At 44.9% G+C, this 19567-nt stretch overlaps 1 pseudogene across 1 annotated transcript; it reads left to right on the top strand.

The window, feature by feature from the left end:
- Positions 1 to 1001: 1001 nt before the first annotated feature.
- On the top strand, positions 1002 to 1787 carry LOC310788551 (leucine-rich repeat-containing protein 18 pseudogene; annotated as a pseudogene). Its single transcript has one exon. The product of its transcript is annotated as a leucine-rich repeat-containing protein 18 pseudogene (transcript).
- Positions 1788 to 19567: the final 17780 nt, after the last annotated feature.

The raw sequence follows: 19567 nt of genomic DNA on the forward strand, positions 1-19567 counted from the left end.
CATTCACATCACAGCGTTTGAATTTTGCAATCTGCGGAAGCAATGAAGCATTTTTCAATCAAAGGTGAAACAACAGATACTCTATGCTGGTTTATAGTGGGACTTTCCATGACTGCCCCATTCACTTCAATACAACTGTCCCCAAAGTCTAGCCCCAATGCAAAATTTGATGAGAATGATGTCGCTTTCTATATAGGTTACTTGCCCACAGAGAGGAAGCTTCTGATCAACTATATCATATATCATGTTGTTTATGGCGGCTTTAAGGCATCAATGACAGATGAATAGATCTGGGTCCCAGAGCTATTGAAAAAAATAAAATAAAGAAAAAGAGATCCTGGGCTAAAAAATACCGATGTCATGACCTCGGTGTCCTCAATGATAGGTACCTACCATTTGATTCCATCACTCACTGATGCCATCACAATTGTTCGAGTGACATCACTGATGATATCATCACTGATGAGATCACTCACTGGTGACATCACTCACTGAGTGACACATCACTCACTGAGTGACATCAGTGATGAATCACTCACGGACATTACTGATGACATCGCTCACTGATGACATCACAGTTGCTCGACTGATGTCACTGATGACATCATGACTCACTGAGTGGCATCACTGGTGACATCATTAACTGATGATGTCACAATTCCTCAAGTGACATCACTGATGACAGGAGTGCTGGTGACACATTGCTTGAGTGCTCAAGTGAAATCACTGATGATATCACTAACGATGTCTATGACATCATCAGTGTCTGTCATATATTCCGGGACCACCCATCTGCATGCGTGTGCATATATATGTCCTTCATGTATCTCGAGAACCATTTCCATCGACTTCGACCTCGGCAGTTGCGCTCCTGGCGACCCTGGAGAGTCCATATATTAGCCTAGACTGATGACATCATCAGCGATGTCATACATTCCCTGCAGAGGCTATAATTAGGACTGGTAGAGCATCTATTGTAGATCTCTGGGTAGTCCAGCACCATGCCCAAAGGGAAAGGACCCCAAGGGCAGAAGGTGACTCTCAAGATGGCCAAAAATGCAATTATCATAGCAGATGGACGGCGCCGGGTCAACCTCAGCAACATGGGTATAGCCACCTTCCCCAAATGTCTACTCAAGATGAGCGATGTGCACGAGCTGGACCTCAGCCGCAACCTGATACAGAAACTCCCAGATGACATTGGGAACCTCCCATCACTCAGCTGGCTCGATCTCCATGGCAACAAGCTGGAGGCAGTGCCTGATTCCATTGGCAAGCTGGTGGGACTGACCCACCTTAACCTCTCCAACAACCGGCTAACCTCCGGAGGGCTGCCCTCTACACTGGGCAGACTTGGGCGCCTGACGTGTCTCAATCTGGGTATGAACCAGCTGGATACCCTGCCTCCAACTATGGTGGCACTAACCGGCCTGCAGGAGCTGGGCCTGTTTGATAACAAATTTGTCAAGCTACCAAAGTTTCTGAACGTCCTTAGCCGCATGACTAAGGTGAACATGAAGCGGAACCCTGTGACGTACGCTCATGGAAATGGACGAAAGGCAGAGCCGGAGGAGGACATGTTCCTGGCCAAAGAGGGCTACCTCTGTGTGACTTGCCTTCAGAGGTGTAAGGACTTGAAGATCAAAGATAAAAGGATGAAGAGAGAAGTACTATTTGAGGAGAAAAGAAAGCGGACCTACCCAGTACTGATAGCACCCAACTCAGTAGCTAAAGCCAATCAGGATGAGTGGAGAATACGCAAAGGGAGATCATGTGCAGTAACATAGCCACTCCATGTGATAATTGTTTCAGTTGGGTCTAAAATATAAAGAGCCTGGTTGGTGCTTTAATTGTTTAAGGTGCCTTGACATAACTTGTCATTTCGCACTATATAAAATTACTTAATTGATGATTGATTCATTGACCATCAGTGATGTAATAATAGTGACATCATCAGTGATGTCATAAATCCTAACCTGCTGGTCGTATAAATAAGGACCAGTAGATGGTGGCATTAGTATTAGTAGTACGACTCCCAACCAATGAACCAGAGCTCTTCCCTTGGTACGAACAAGAAGCACTCTAAAGCTGCGTTCCCTCACATAATATATCTCGCCTCTTTAAGTCATCACGACCTAAGAGCCAACCTTCAGAGATTCGTAAGAATACATCACATGTCTCGCCTATATTAGCTAAGTCGTCACTATGACCTAAGAGCCAAATCCAGGGATTTGTGAGAGTATAACCTGAAACAGGTAGGTACCTCGGCTCTTAACCAAGTCATCATTATGGCCTAAAGCCAACCTCCAGGCACTCCTGAGTACACCGCAAAGCAGTACTACACTACTTGACTGTGAGCAGTCAACTGCACTGCGCCTCACCTAAACATTGTGCCGTGAGGTGATTGTTGCTACACCTAAGAATCCAAACATTCCCTCAAACAATTTTTGTCCGAGCCACATTCAAGCAACCACTCCAACCTAAGATGTTCAGGCCAGATTAGAGAGAACAGGTGCGTCTCATCTGGCCTGAACATTTTACGCTGAAGTCGCTTGAATACGGCTCGAAGGACCAATTGTGTGAAGTGTTTAGCTTTTATTGTGATGAAGGCTTGTGTGTAAAGTTTGTATTGGGCTTTTGTTGTGAGGGGCTGTGTGAAGTTTGTGTTGGCCTTATTGTCAAGGACTGAAAAGTGTGTTTGGCTTTGTTAAAGGCTGTCTGAATTGTCTCTGGGGCTTTATTGTGAAGGGCTGTGTGTAGTGTTTTGGGCTTTTATTGTGAAGGGGTTGTTTTGAAGTGTGTGTTGGGCTTTATTGTGAAGGCCTGCGTTGTGTGTCATCGCTGATCATCTCGTCATTGATGTCACTCAAGCAATTGTGATGTCATTGCTGAAGATGTCATCAAGATGTCACTCGAGCAATTGTGATGTCATCGGTGATTATGTCAGTGATGTCATCAGTGATATTAGTCGAACAATTGTGATGTCATTGGTGATGATGTCAGTGATGATGTCAGTGATGATGTCAGTGAGTGATGTAATCAGTAAGTAGCTCCACATACCTTGAATCAAGAGCCATGTATATAGAAGAGTCGCAACATCTCTTCACTGCAATGGACCATTTTTTTTACTCTCAAGAGTTCCCGGAATTAAGGTTCTGGATTAAGCAGCAGTGTCGAGTTGCAGCAAAATGGACCGTTTGTGATGTACTTTGAAAGGGTCGTTTAAAGAGTCAAATCCTTCTGGATTTCTTGTCATAAGGTCTATGACCTCATCAGTGGGACATCATCAGTGGGTATGACGTAATCAGATTGTGGGACATGATGACATCATCAGTCACCTCAATCAATGATTGTGGGGAATGACATCATCAGACACCACTGGCTACCACTTGACAATGATGACAATGACATCATCACTCTGGCCACAAATCAACGATTGTGTAGCCGGGGCCGACAAGACAGAAGACGGACGTCCGTGCCATAAGGGACAGAAGATGGTCCGTGCCATAATTGGCATGTACCCAATTCACGCTTGTTTTGTGTGTGACCAAACTCATGCCAGACCAGACCTCTGAACAGTGTTTTGGCCAATTTTGGAGGGCTGGAGTGTGTTGGACACACACACACACACACACACACACACAGACACACACAGACACACGCGCGCACGCACGCACGCACGCACACGCACACACACACACACACACACACACACACACACACACACACACACATACACAGTTCTGTTGTGTTTATCAGTGCATACATATTATTTCATCTCCCTTCTCCTAATTAAAATGATGACTTTGGCATGCAGCTGCGAGAAACGAACACCGGCAAACTCTCCTTGTCTCTCTCTTTTTCTTTCTGCCTGTCTCTTTCTTTCTGCCTGTCTCTCTTTCTCTTTCTGTCTCTCTCTCTGCTTGTCTCTTTCTTTCTGCCTGTCTCTATGCTTGTCTCTCTCTTTCTCTTTCTGCCTGTCTCTCTGCTTGTCTCTCTTTCTTTCTGCCTGTCTCTTTCTTTCTGCCTGTCTCTCTTTCTTTCTGCCTGTCTCTATGCTTGTCTCTCTCTTTCTCTTTCTGCCTGTCTCTCTGCTTGTCTCTCTCTTTCTCTTTCTGCCTGTCTCTCTGCTTGTCTCTCTTTCTGCCTGTCTCTATGCTTGTCTCTCTCTTTCTCTTTCTGCCTGTCTCTCTGCTTGTCTCTCTCTTTCTCTTTCTGCCTGTCTTTCTGCTTGTCTCTCTTTCTCTTTCTGCCTGTCTCTATGCTTGTCTCTCTCTTTCTCTTTCTGCCTGTCTCTCTGCTTGTCTCTCTTTCTTTCTGCCTGTCTCTATGCTTGTCTCTCTCTTTCTCTTTCTGCCTGTCTCTCTGCTTGTCTCTCTCGTTCTCTTTCTGCCTGTCTCTCTGCTTGTCTCTCTTTCTTTCTGCCTGTCTCTATGCTTGTCTCTCTCTTTCTCTTTCTGCCTGTCTCTCGGCTTGTCTCTCTCTTTCTCTTTCTGCCTGTCTCTCTGCTTGTCTCTCTTTCTCTTTCTGCCTGTCTCTATGCTTGTCTCTCTCTTTCTCTTTCTGCCTGTCTCTCTGCTTGTCTCTCTTTCTCTTTCTGCCTGTATATGCTTGTCTCTCTCTTTCTCTTTCTGCCTGTGTCTCTGCTTGTCTCTCTTTCTCTTTCTGCCTGTATATGCTTGTCTCTCTCTTTCTCTTTCTGCCTGTCTCTCTGCTTGTCTCTCTCTTTCTCTTTCTGCCTGTCTCTCTGCTTGTCTCTCTTTCTCTTTCTGCCTGTCTCTATGCTTGTCTCTCTCTTTCTCTTTCTGCCTGTCTCTCTGCTTGTCTCTCTCTTTCTCTTTCTGCCTGTCTCTCTGCTTGTCTCTCTTTCTCCTTCTGCCTGTCTCTATGCTTGTCTCTCTTTCTCTTTTTGCCTGTCTCTCTGCTTGTCTCTCTCTTTCTCTCTCTGCTTGTCTCTCTCTTTCTCCCTGGCTCTCTGCTTGTCTCTCTCTCTCTTTCTGCTTGTCTCTCTCTCTTTCAGACTGTCTGCTTGTCTCTCTTTCTCTTTCTGGCTGTCTCTGCTTGTCTCTCTCTTTCTATTTCTGCCTGTCTCTCTGCTTGTCTCTTTCTCTTTCTGCATGTCTCTCTGCTTGTTTCTCTTTCTGCATGTCTCTCTGCTTGTTTCTCTTTCTGCCTGTCTCTGCTTGTCTCTCTCTTTCTCTCTCTCTTTCTGCCTGCCTCTATATGCTTGTCTCTCTTCCTCTCTCTGCCTGTCTCTCTGCTTGTCTTTCTCTTTCTCTTTCTGCCTGTCTCTCTGATTGTCTTTCTCTTTCTGCCTGTCTCTCTGCTTGTCTCTCTCTTTCTCTCTCTGCTTGTCTCTCTCTCTTTCTGCCTGCCTCTATGCTTGTCTCTCTTCCTCTCTCTGCCTGTCTCTCTGCTTGTCTTTCTCTTTCTGCCTGTCTCTCTGCTTGTCTCTCTCTTTCAATTCAATTCAATTCAAAGGGCTTTATTGGCATGATAAGGTGCATCTTACATTGCCAAAGCATACGTTAGCAACACTTAGCAATTACAAAGAATCAAAAACAGAAAACAAGGCATTTTGTTACCCAGTAACATAAATCACAAAATCTTAAGATTTTCAAAGAGGAAGAGAAAAGAAAATGAAATGGAATGTGATAAGATAGAATATAATAGAAGACTATTGTTGACCGGAATCTATTCAGAATAATAACTTTCTCTTTCTGCCTGTCTCTCTGCTTGTCTCTCTTCTCGCTCTGCTTGTCTCTCTCTTTATCTTTATGTCTGTCTCTCTGCTTGTCTCTCTCTTTCTGCCTGTCTCTCTGCTCCTCTCTCTATTTCTCTTTCTGCCTGTCTCTCTGCTTGTCTCTCTTTCTCTTTCTGCCTGTCTCTCTGCTCCTCTTTCTATTTCTCTTTCTGCTTGTCTCTCTTTCTCTTTCTGCCTGTCTCTCTGCTGCTCTCTCTATTTCTCTTTCTGCCTGTCTCTCTGCTTGTCTCTCTCTTTCTCTTTCTGCCTGTCTCTCTGCTTCTCCATCTGCGCCCCTCTCTCTCTCTCTCTCTCTCTCTCTCTCTCTCTTTCTCTGTTCTTTTTCCGAGCTAGATTTCAATAATACATGGAGCATATATGCATATTTCAAAGGTGTTGTGCAACACACTCACGTGTCAGGGCTGGCTGTGCTGCTGCTGGGGGAAACCCTCTGAAAGAAGACGTGCGTGCAGGGTCTCCCCCTCCTCTTGTGCGTCAGCAGACCTAATGAGAAGACTCCAGTCCCCGGAGAGAGAGAGAGAGAGAGAGAGAGAGAGAGAGAGAGAGAGAGAGAGAGAGAGAGAGAGAGAGGCGGGGGATGAGAGGAATGAGTAGGCGGATGGAGAGATGGCGGCAGAACTAATGGAAATGGAACAGGAGAAGATAGATACGATGGGAGAGAGGAGGAGGTGAGTTAGCTGGAGCAGAAGGACGGGGAGAGCAGAGCCAAGTCAAGTCTGTTCAGCCTCTGTGGCTTCACTTGTCATGCCAACCTAGTTCTTATAGACCCAATCACAATGTTCTTTTTTACAATGATGTCCGGTTAGACGACGCCTGAGTCACACACACACACACAACTGAGTCACACACACACACAACTGAGTCACACACACAACTGAGTCACACACACACACACACACACACACACACACACACACACACACACACACACACACACACACACACACACACAACTGAGTCACACACACACAACTGAGTCACACACACACAACTGAGTCACACACACACAACTGAGTCACACACACACAACTGAGTCACACACACACAACTGAGTCACACACACACACAACTGAGTCACACACACACACACCTGAGGGGACAACTGAGATCAAGGGAAAATGGTTAAAGGATGGCTTTACCGATGATCAACCCACTTTGTATCATTAATAATCTCTGTAATAGAAGCACATGGACAGTGTTTACCTTCTCTCTCTGTTTTCCTCACAAAGAAAAATGCTCCCTTTCTCTGCCTGCAGAAAAAATGTAGTTTCTCCCTCCCTGTGGGAATGGGCGCCAGTGGACGTTGGAGGGGGTGAGGAAAGGAGGAAGAATGGGTGGTTGGTGAAGGCGGCGTGGGAGGCGCAGGGGCAGAGGAGGAGGTGATGGGATGGGGGTGCACATGGGGGAGGGGCTAAAAGAGGGGTATTGATTATCTGTGGGATGCACATGCATTCCTATTGAGTTAGATGGGTGGTATCAGTGGTGGACTGCATAATCGGGCACGTCGGGCAAATGCCCGGTGGCCTGGCCTGGCCTGGCCTGCCAAATTTTTTTTTTTTTTTTTTTTTTTTTTTTGCAGGCCAGGCCAGGCCACTCACTGAACAGCAGGCCAGGCGCCGCCTACTGGTTTACTAGTGGTTTTATTACTTTATTCAGGTTTAAAGTGGGTGCATCTCATTGTAAAATTGGACTTGACCCAAATCGGGCTTCAAACGGCCCAAATCTGGCTTTAAACGACCCAAATCTGGCTTCAGTTCAAACGGCCCAAATTGGGCTTCAAACGGCCCAAATTGAGCTTCAAACGCCCGTATCGGCCTGGCCTGCTTGGTATCTAATGCCCGGCCTGAATTATGATCCCAGTCCGCCCCTGGGTGGTATTGATTATCTGTGGGATGCACATGCATTCCTATTTATTTAGATGGGTGGTATTGATTATCTGTGGGATGCACATGCATTCCTATTGATTTAGATCGGTGGTATTGATTATCTGTGGGATGCACATGCATTCCTATTGATTTAGATCGGTGGTATTGATTATCTGTGGGATGCACATGCATTCCTATTGGTTTTGATTGGTGGCAGTTGGTTATTGTACAGTATAAATGCAGTGCTGGCTGTGCTGGGGAGATGTTATCACACATCACACATGTTGTTTAGTCCCTTCAGTGATTTGTGAAAAACGATGTCTATTTCCTTGCGTGACAGAGGACAACCAATAAATCATAAGAGTGCACGATATTGTTGTGTTTTTCTCCGATATCCGATATGCTGATACCCAACTCTTTTGGCAGATTCCCGATGCCCATACAGTATATGCGCCCCCCCCCCCCCTTCCACACACACACACACACACACACACACACACACACACACACACACACACACACACACACACCTAATTTCAGACTCTCCTGTAGTGGAACGAACACAGTATTATGCCTACTCTTATCATGATGGCCCACTGGCAGATACAGACATACAATGCCTTTCTAAATGTAGGCTATACACATTCACATGGGCAAAATAAGAAAACTATTTCAACTCATATAACATACAATATGATTTTATTCATCAATGATGTCACCAAGCATTTGGACATAATTAAAGTGTCATTTTATCAGCAGAAATGGCCGTTTGCCATCTTAAAGCATTTATTGGGCCGATGACGTGCCAATATTATTGTGCTTCCTCCTAGTAAATTCTTGCTGTTATGAAGAGAAATGAACTGACAAAATTGGACATTTTGCTTTTCTGAGACTGAGTTGGAAGACAGGAAATATCATTTAGTCAAATAAAAAAATGCCTACTGCAAATTCAAAGCAGGCTATTAGGCTTTGTATACACAGCTAAGAGGTGAGTGAAACCGGAGCCAACATCAGAGCCACATGGGAGCCATTTTGGGGCCAGGCCCACAGTAATGAGGATATGAGCTCCAGCATTTTAGCTATGGGTATAAAGGGACAAAGAGACAGGTGGGTGAGAGAGACACACTGAAGAGAGAGAGAGAGAACACACACACACACACACACACACACACACACACACACACACACACACACACACACACACACACACACACACACACACAGACAGACAGACAGACAGGGAGAGAGACACACACACACACACACACACACACACACACACACACACACACACACACACAGACAGAGAGAGAGACACACACACACACACACAGAGAGACAGAGAGAGAGGGAAGAGAGACAGAGAGAGAGAGACAGGTGTCAAGTGGCGTGGGCTTGTTCTTGTCAGCACACTATAGCTTATGATCACAGCTGAGAATGAATGCGCACACACACACACACACACACACACACACACAAACACACACACAGCGTTCTCCCCATATACTCATGTTAACGAGTCTTCATGGTGGATATGACTTGAGATAATGTAGTCAAGTCTTCATGGTGGATATGACTTGATATAATGTAGTCGCCCATTCAGCAGACAGATAACTGATTCTGAACGGAACCCTCAGACTTCGGCATTCATCACATGACCAAATAGAGCCGCATCGTTGGGACCCCCATACCAATACATGCAGTAGACATAAATTTAGTATGTGTGGAAAGATTATCTTAACATATAGGTTTACTCCGGTCGGGCGAGCTGAAAATACAATGCGGTATCTTTATTATTATTATATAAGTGAGGGGAATAGGGCCCCATTATTTTATTTTATTTTATTTTACACTCTTCATAGCTTAGAAAAGAAGAAAATTGCTTAAAGCACCCCTCCAGTGTATTTTGTCATTTTTATTTCATGTGTAGCTGGGTTTTTCCCTGCTCTGCTAATTAGCCAAAGTGTTCGCCAGTGTATTTTGTTGACAAATAACTTATTTTGGCCTCAAATTCCTAAAAATAAGGTGTTGGTAAAAACGGGTGATGACGTCAGACATTATGGTTGTCTAACGACTGACGTATGATATTCAGATAATAAATATGCAGTATTAAATAGCTGACGTTAGCCTCTGGCATTAGCTAGCTGTTAGCTGCGAGCTACGTTAGTTATGTGGCAATAAAACGCCACTGAATGACCAGTTTGATATAACGGTCAACCAGTTCGAGTCACGCTCCTTCCATAAAGCCCACCAGCTTTGATATCTGTTCGCTAGTTGTTGATATTTATAACAATATTGTGGTTCTAAAATAACACTTTTATCGATGCGGGGAGACATTAAGGTATATGGGTTACAATATAGTTGTGTGCCCCCCTCCATGTATCTTTATTTGTTATAATGTTTATATTGAAGTGTGTTTGTTTGTTTTTTCATATGTCTTATAAATCCGAAAATTCAAATTAAAACTTTAATGACAGAAAAATGCAAAGCAGTATGCCTGTACGTCTATAGGTTTTCAAATAATTTGGAATGTGACCCAGCATGCACGACCATTTTCCCTTTTCACGGCTTCAAATGACTTCCATTCCTAATGGGCTGGGACCTCCACTGCCAAGGTTCTCGGAGGGAGACGTCAACCTTTTGGCAAATGATTACTTTGATCAACTTAGACTCTTGCAACGATGATGAGGAGAAGGAGATTGGCAGCAGTCTGGCCGCTGCGTGCCCAGCGTGTCATTACGTCAGTGCCAGCCCGCTGCGTGCCCAGCGTGTCATTACCAGGCCACTGCGTGCCCAGCGTGTCATTACGTCAGTGCCAGGCCGCTGCGTGCCCAGCGTGTCATTACGTCAGTGCCAGGCCGCCGCGTGCCCAGCGTGTCATTACGTCAGAGCCAGCGCATACTGACACTTCAGCGTGATCGGATAGATGGTTCAGATGCTAGGTTGCTCAATCAAAAAAAAAAAAACCCAGGACCCAAGCGAGCCACTGTCATCCTGAGGACATTTTCAAAGAATATTGCTGCTGTTGTTATGTGGGGACTCACTCAGATGTACAGTATAGGATTTTGGACACATCGTCTTGGCCCGCGGGTTTAAGGACAACCAGAGGGTTTGTGTTTAAAACTCAATGTTATACCAGCGTAATAGCCGTCCCTGTGTGACTGGTCATTTATTCAGGCCTTGCTCACAGAGTTGGCATGTAGTCGCTCCTCTCTCTCCCCAGAGGGGTTTCATGATTACAAGTCAGCTCACCTGTGTGCTGTTTCACTCTGGAGCTCTCCATGGTGCTGAACCTGTGTTGAGGCATTTTGGCAAAAAAAAAAAAAAGCAATTTCCCCATTTAGTCTGCCCTAATAACCTAATTAAAAAATCTGGCTCTGCTACGTCACCCACAGGGCTGCTCTTTACACTTCCTGAAAGATTCAGCGCGATCACACGTAAAATGGTATGTATGTATCTACAGTTAAGTATATATGTGGCCGAACACAATTCTGCTCACACAGACAGACAGACAGACAGACAGACAGACAGACACTTCACACTCTTATTATAGGAGGGGCAATGGTGGTCTAAAGGTTAGAGAAGCGAGCTTGTGACCGAAAGGTGGTTGGTTCAATCCCCGGCAGGATAAATCTGGGTGGGGAAACTGAAAAGGCAGCGCTTGCCCCTCCCTCATTAGCACCACTGAGGTGCCCTTGAGCAAGGCCCTTAACCCCAACCGCTCCACTGGAGCTGCTCAGTGGACAGCAGATCAGACTGTGGTTGTACTACTACTGGTCAGCTTCCAGGTATGAATGTGAACAGGGCGCTCCTGAAAAACAGAGCATTGTTCTCAGTGAGACTTCCCCTGCATGAATTTTATATATATATATATATATAAATAAATAAATAAATAAATAAATAAATATATATATATATATATAAATAAATAAATAAATAAATATATATATATATATATATATATATATATATATATATATATATATATATATATATATATATATATATATATATATATATATATATATATATATATATATATATATATAGTACACTAAAGGTCTATTCACTTTACATTTATAAGCAAGCATAATGTTTAAAAGGATACATCAGGTTTTTGGTGACTGCATGGCTTGTTGGTCAGCTCACCTGTTAAGTGAGAACATAGACCCCTGTGATCCATGCAAACTCTTTAGCAGACACTGCTGAGTGATGGTAGTGATGCCATTATCCAAAGTGAGAAGACCGACCTTTTAGTAATACAAGTTATTCACGTTTTTTTATTATAGATTCACAACTTTAAAAAATGACAAATCTTATCTCAATATTGCTGATGTAGCCAGCTTTATTTTTGGCACTATTTCAGATGAGCAACCTAGCCTATCCATCAGCTACACAGTGATTTTTTTTAGCTGTGCACAGTCTCCCATCACCCATCCTTTTCACTTTGTATGGAAACAGGGAAAGTAGTCCCTGATAGAAACACAATACATCATTTCATTGTCATATTATATAGGCCTACTCTCCTACTGTCACTCAGCTAAAGAGTTAGCACTGTAGCATGCTAACTATTAGTTGCCTACTATCACTGAGCTAAAGAGTTAGCATGCACTGTAGCATACTAACTCTTAGTCACTTACTATCACTTAGCTAAAGAGTTAGCATGCATTGTGGCATGCTAACTCTTAGTTGCCTACTATCACTCAGCTAAAGAGTTAGCATGCATTGTGGCATGCTGCCTACTATCACTCAGCTAAAGAGTTAGCATGCATCGTGGCATGCTAACTCTTAGTCAAATACTATCACTCAGCTAAAGAGTTAGCATGCACCGTAGGATACTAACTCTTTTAAGCTTAATTTATACTTATTACAAAGTGTCGCTCAGCACATGGTCGCAGACGAAAAATAAAGTGCCGCTCATGTTGCTGCATTTATGCTTCTCTCCTCAGCTCAACGGTCACGTGACGCTATAGACAGGGAGGCAGAGAACTGGTGCAGACAGCCAAGAGAGGGAATGCTGTCAGTGAACCCACGTCGTAGGCAAGATGTAACTGCAGCCGCATATAACGACACACAACTCACCTCCTCTCTCTCTGGGAAGTTGGTCACGGTGTTCTTTGTGATTTTTCACGGATTTTCACGAAGTCATACATCAAGGACATGCTGATAAAAATAGTGGGGACACGTTCATTCATTTCATTTCAGCGAAAACTAAAACAAGGAAGTCAAGCGCGTGCCCGTCTATATAGCCAATCACACTTGCGCGACATTATGTGACGTAGTCAGCGACATTAGAAATTTCACTAGGTAGCAGACACCTCTCGCCGACACTTGAAAGTGTTGACTCAAGTCCTCAATTCTGTCGGCGACCGTTTCAAAAGTGTTGGCAGACAAAGCATAAATTGGGCTTTAGCATGCACCATAGGATACTAACACTTAGTCACATACTATCACTCAGCTAAAGAGTTAGCATGCACCGTAGGATACTAACTCTTAGTCGCCTACTATCACTCAGCTAAAGAGTTAGCATACATCGTGGCATGCTAACTCTTAGTCGCATACTATCACTCAGCTAAAGAGTTAGCATCCATCGTGGCATGCTAACTCTTAGTCGCATACTATCACTCAGCTAAAGAGTTAGCATCCATCGTGGCATGCTAACTCTTAGTCGCATACTATCACTCAGCTAAAGAGTTAGCATGCACCATAATATACTAACTCTTAGTCGCCTACTATCACTCAGCTAAAGAGTTAGCATGCACCATAGGATACTAACTCTTAGTCGCATACTATCACTCAGCTAAAGAGTTAGCATGCACCATAGGATACTAACACTTAGTCACCTACTATCACTCAGCTAAAGAGTTAGCATGCCTCGTGGCATGCTAACTCTTAGTCACATACTATCACTCAGCTAAAGAGTTAGCATGCACCATAGGATACTAACTCTTAGTCGCCTACTATCACTCAGCTAAAGAGTTAGCATGCACCATAGGATACTAACTCTTAGTCGCATACTATCACTCAGCTAAAGAGTTAGCATGCACCATAGGATACTAACTCTTAGTCGCATACTATCACTCAGCTAAAGAGTTAGCATGCATCGTGGCATGCTAACTCTTAGTCGCATACTATCACTCAGCTAAAGAGTTAGCATGCACCGTAGCAAATGATCTACGGGGCACACATGGGTGATTTTGGTGTCATTCTCATCATGTGACGTAACAGGTAAATCTTGCAAAGACTTGGTATGTGTGCGTATGGATGACATAAAACCATAAGTGGTAAATTACTTTACTTTAGTACTTACTTTACTAACGACTGATGTTTACGAATGTTTACGAGTCAGGAGCTGTAAAGTAGTGGCGACCTCTGGCGGCCTTTAACGCAATGAATGGGTGAAGGGGTGGGATTGGCAGACCGACTCGTCTTACAACTTCCTCGAGAGACCCGGTTCGTCCTGCTGACGTGTTCCACTTTATAATTGTATCCCAAACCATAATTCTAACCTTAACCGTAAGCAAGTTGTTTTAGTTGCTGAAACATTAACGTTGTTTTAGTTGCCTAAACATATCTGACATTTAAACATAACGATGTGATGTTTTTAAATTAACCGAGGTGAGGTGTATCACCGGCATGCACCGTTTCCCTCATATCTTGTTTTGGGAGTTGTTGGAAATGGACTTGTTCTGTTGTTTCGGTATGAGGACATGTTGTTTCATCTCGCAACTGCACTGGTTAGTTTCATAACCAATCAGCCGCCAAATGTAAATGATTCTGAATGCCTTCAGTTCTCCCCGCCCCGCCCCGCCCCACGCCGCCCCGCCCCGCCCCGTGACATCCCGTCCCGTCCATTCCTGTCCCGCCCCATCCTGTCCCGTCCCAGCTTTCCCAGTGTCAATGACTGGATTCTGGCAGGTCCTCTTTATCACATTGATGTCAGCAGGGTTTACCTGCTTCGGCCTTGGCAGCACCAGGGGGCGCTTAGGCTGCCAAACTCTCTCTCTCTCTCTCTCTCTCTCTCTCTCTCTCTTTCTCTCTCTCTGTCCCTTTGTCTCTCCATCTCTCTCCACCACTTTATCACACTAAAACAGTCTTCATTAAATATAGTGTATTTATTTGTGATTGATCTTCCAGGCGAGCGTGGGAATCTAAATGGATTGTCAAATCAAATTGCCTATAAAGACGTTGACGGCGTACAGCAGCGCACACTGTTGCCTGATTAAATAGGGGGGATCGAATACACCAAGTATGAATGAATCCATGCAGCAATTTTCAACAAAATCTAGATCTAGTTTTTTTGTTTCATATATTAATCACGTTGATTATTTAATTTAATTATCTCCATGGACCTATAATGTCACATTTTCCAATACAGTGTTTGTGGGGGGTGAGGATCACCATTATTACTTTTTTAACCATCATCCTATCCATCTTAGAAGGATACATGACACATAGCTATATCATAGAACAGTACAAAAAAAACATTCAGTTGCTATAAAATAAAAATAAAGTTAGGATATAGTCTACAACAGAAGATAGCCTAAAACTAAAGGAGTAAAATAAAGTAATAAAAAAAGTCAAATAATGTCATTATAAAGTCACTATTGAGCAGCACTGGCACATTATAAGTGTATAGGAATTGAATGAGAATATTGATAGTGATGCACAGGAGGAAGAAAAAGCCATGAAGTAGTCTAAGGTCAGTATGAACTCACTATTGAGCACCACAGAAGCACTATTTTAGTGCTACCACAGTGCTTCTGTGATGCTCAATTATAGTGAGTTAATAATTAATAATAAGTCTCTATAGGAATCTACGTCCCTATTGTAATCAAAAGGGAGCTAGGGCTCTGTCTGTCCCACTGATTACATCATCAGTGATGTCATAGATTCACTCACACACACACACGCACGCACGCACATGCACACACACACACACACACACACACACACACACAAAGTCCCAGTGATGATGTCATCAGTGACATCATCAGTGATGTCACAAGAGTCCCACTGATGATGTCATCAGTGATGTCATAAGAGAAAAATCAAGTCCCAGGGGCAAACACTGAAAGAAGTGGGAGTCCGGCTTCAGACGCCAGTCTTCAGCCATGGACAGCTGTATGTTGCCAGCTCCAGGACAGGTGATCCAGCATCCCTGAGGAGTAGCCAGGCTGCGTATGCGGGCTGCAGGGCCAGCTCAGTGAGGTGCAGGGCGGGCGAGGCCACGCAGCAGGTGAGCCTAGGCATCGAGCCCGCGTAGCACACGAGATGCCTAGTATTATAGAAATTGCCTACTACATCGTTTTATAGTCCATATTTCACTACACTCACAAGCTCATTCGCTAATATATTTTAATTCGATTTCCATTCTGCTACTGACTAGGAAATGATGCAAGAAACCCCCTGTGCGTGTGCGCCTATCTGTGTGCATTTTGTCTTCTCCGCCAAGTAGCCTACTGTACGTCTCCATAACGTGTCGTCACGTGTCAAGGGGTCCTGGGTCAAGCCCCCGCCCCACCCCTCTGTCTCTCCTCCTCCTTGTGTCACATCGTCCACGGAGCTTCAACACACACAAGGCAACCCACGCACGGCCGCCTCGCCGAGCCTTCCTGTGCGCGCCTCTCCTCTCCTCTCCTCTCCTCTCCGCGCTGCGCAACCAACGCCTCGACAAGGAAGGATGGACGTGCTGGATGACGCGTGGATGCGGATGGATGTTCCCGTTTGAACTAACGCGCAAGCCGGACAACTTCCAGTGCCGTTACCTTCCAGTTTGTCGTGTTTTTCTTAACGGATGACTTTTTGTTGTGGGGAAAGCGGGAGAAGTATCACCTTAGGAGAGGTTTGGGCTGGAGAGAAACACACCGAGGTGCAGTGAACGGCTGGGTGCGCGACATAGCAGCCTACACGGAAAGTCACGGACCATGCTTATGGGAACTTCTGATTCCGTCTCTAGAAGGTATTGTCCGAAAATGTAGTTGCTTTGTTTCCGGGTAACACAGTCTAACGTTTAATTATCTGTGGAGTCTGGGAGCTGTACTTTTTTTGAATGCCGAAAAACCCAGACCACAGGTGATGGGTGCTCCATTCCCTCGATTTATACCCGCATTATCAACGCTTGCATCGGCCAGTAGCCTACCTACTTTTCTATACTCTGACCGTGAGATCGGTGAACAAAGGTAGGTATATAGGCTATGTTATCTCTTTGTCATCATACAATCCTTACCGGAGAGCTAGCTGGCTCTATGCCTCAAGCGTCAGATGCGCTCCTCATATAATACAACAAACAAAAGGCAACAAAGATCGAGCATCCAAAGGACCGTTAAAGAAAAGTCCTTTCGTGCGTGTTTTTATGTCCGACGTTATTCTCCTTTTTTGGACTCGTTGGGATTAGTGGCATTTAATGTTTGGGGCGTTTTTTTTTGGTCTTTCTTTCTTTTTTGGTCTTTTGCGCATTCCCTGCCCACCATCGCGTGGTGTGGGCTCCAGTAGACCATGCAGAGAGAGAGAGAGAGGGAGAGAGAGAGGAGTCCATCTGTTCAATCACATAGCAACAGGAAGAGAGCGACTAAAGAGAGAGAGAGAGAGAGAGCGCGTAAAGGGAAGGGAAAAAAATCCCTGGAATATTTCCATATATCCCCATAACATTCATATAGGGCCAAGATCTGTGGTTTATCGTGACTTTATCATACAATGCTATTTTTTTTAATCTCCTATGGCATCACTGCAACATTCCTATCATCTTCTAATAGTTTAATAATGTCCTACAGTGTATCAAACTCATTATTCACCCCCCCCCCCAAACCTCCCGTAATATTCCTGTAGTTGCTGTGATCTTTGCATACCATACCCTTCTAAAAAGACAGAGAGTGAGTGAGGGTGTTTGAGTTTCAAAGCATTGTTAAATAGATGCTCATGTGCTGCCAGGTTAGTCAACAGATATTGAAAATCTGTGTCTGGGTTGATTGGAAGCAAGTACAGTTTTCTGCTGAGGGATTGGAGGGGGGAAGGCCTGAGTGTTTATTTGGCTTATTGGCTGATTTGTCTCCAATTGCTCTTTGCTAAGTGGATGTACAGACTTTCCCTTCATCTCTTTCTTTCTTTCTTTCTTTCTTTCTTTCTTTCTTTCTTTCTTTCTTTCTTTCTTTCTTTCTTTCTTTCTTTCTTTCTTTCTGTCTGTCTGTCTGTCTTTCTGTCTGTCTGTCTGTCTGTCTGTCTGTCTGTCTGTCTGTCTGTCTGTCTGTCTTTCTTTCTTTGTGTCTCTCTCTGTCTTTCCATGCCCTCTCTGTCACTCCATGTCACACTGCCTAACCCCCTCTCTCCCTCTGACCTTGCTCCAGAGTGGCTCTGCCTGATGCTCTATCATGACTGATGGCGAGGGAAGAGCACGCTTTCACTACGCCGAACGGCGCACAGAGGTGGAGGAGGAGGAGGAGGAGGAGGAGGAGCGGGAGGACGCGCGCGAGGAGGTGAGGCTCGCCATACCCAACCCGTACCCCGACGTCCGCCCGGGGCACGCCTTCCACACGGGACGGGGACATGAGGAGGAAGAGGAGGAGGAGAAAGAGGAGGAGGAGGAGGAGAGGAATAGCAGTGAGGGCAGTGATGGCATAGCTGAGGGAGTAGGAGGTTCCTGGAGTCCCGTGGAGCGCGAGGAGGACCCAGAGGAGGAGGAGGCGGAGCTGGAAGAAGTGGAGGCGGGGCGGGTGCTGCGGGTGCGCGTCACGGCCCCCCTCCGCGACCCGGACTGCGCCTCCGACGAAGAGGAGCAGCAGCAGCCGTACCCGGCGCTGGCCCCCGTGGTCTTCTTCTGCGTCAAGCAGACCACCAGGCCGCGCAGCTGGTGCCTCCGCATGGTCTGTAACCCATATCCTTTACACTGCTGAACGCAGGCTAGTCCTGTCCCACACCCGGTAAGACACCCCAAATATGCACCCAGTCCTGCGTGTGTGTGACCACATGACGCTGAATATATGTCCCTTGATTGAAAGGTATGTGTGACCCATATTCTTTCATACCTCCGGGAATCTAGCCCTCTCTGACACCCGCTAAGCCCAAATATAGAGCCAGTCCTGTGTGTGTGTGTGAGAGTTACGGACCAAGTTTAGACCACTTGATTGAAAGGTGTGTGGCCCGTTTCCCTTCACACTGCTGGGGAAGCTAAGCTTGTTTGCCACCCTGTAAGCCCACATATGTTCCTTATGGCTGCTGACTCACTCACATCCATTTTTCTTGACCTGGCTGAGAACCTATGTGCGAGTACTGGCCAGCTTCAACACTGCAGGTCCCTCAACTGACTGGTCTGTAAATACAGTCACACTGCTAAAGTCCAAGATTATATGCAGTCCTCAGATTATATCAGGGGTTCCCAAACTCTGTTACCACTTCCCACTTCGGATACCAAACCTTTTCTGTCCCCATAAAAACAACAACACTGATTGAACCATGCAATAGCATCAGAAAGGCGAAATAACAAGTAGTCTAGTAATCGAGTTGTGATTTAGCCTTTCTGATGCTATGGTAGTTGTGATTTAGCCTTTCTGATGCTGTGGTAGTTGTGATTTAGCCTTTCTGATGCTACGGTAGTTGTGATTTAGCCTTTCTGATGCTACGGTAGTTGTGATTTAGCCTTTCTGATGCTACGGTAGTTGTGATTTAGCCTTTCTGATGCTATGGTAGTTGTGATTTAGCCTTTCTGATACTACGGTAGTTGTGATTTAGCCTTTCTGATGCTGTGGTAGTTGTGATTTAGCCTTTCTGATGCTATGGTAGTTGTGATTTAGCCTTTCTGATGCTATGGTAGTTGTGATTTAGCCTTTCTGAAGCTACGGTAGTTGTGATTTAGCCTTTCTGATGCTACGGTAGTTGTGATTTAGCCTTTCTGATGCTACGGTAGTTGTGATTTAGCCTTTCTGATGCTATGGTAGTTGTGATT

Source organism: Poromitra crassiceps (genome assembly GCF_964638095.1).
Source record: "Poromitra crassiceps genome assembly, chromosome: 13".
Classification (NCBI taxonomy): domain Eukaryota; kingdom Metazoa; phylum Chordata; class Actinopteri; order Beryciformes; family Melamphaidae; genus Poromitra; species Poromitra crassiceps.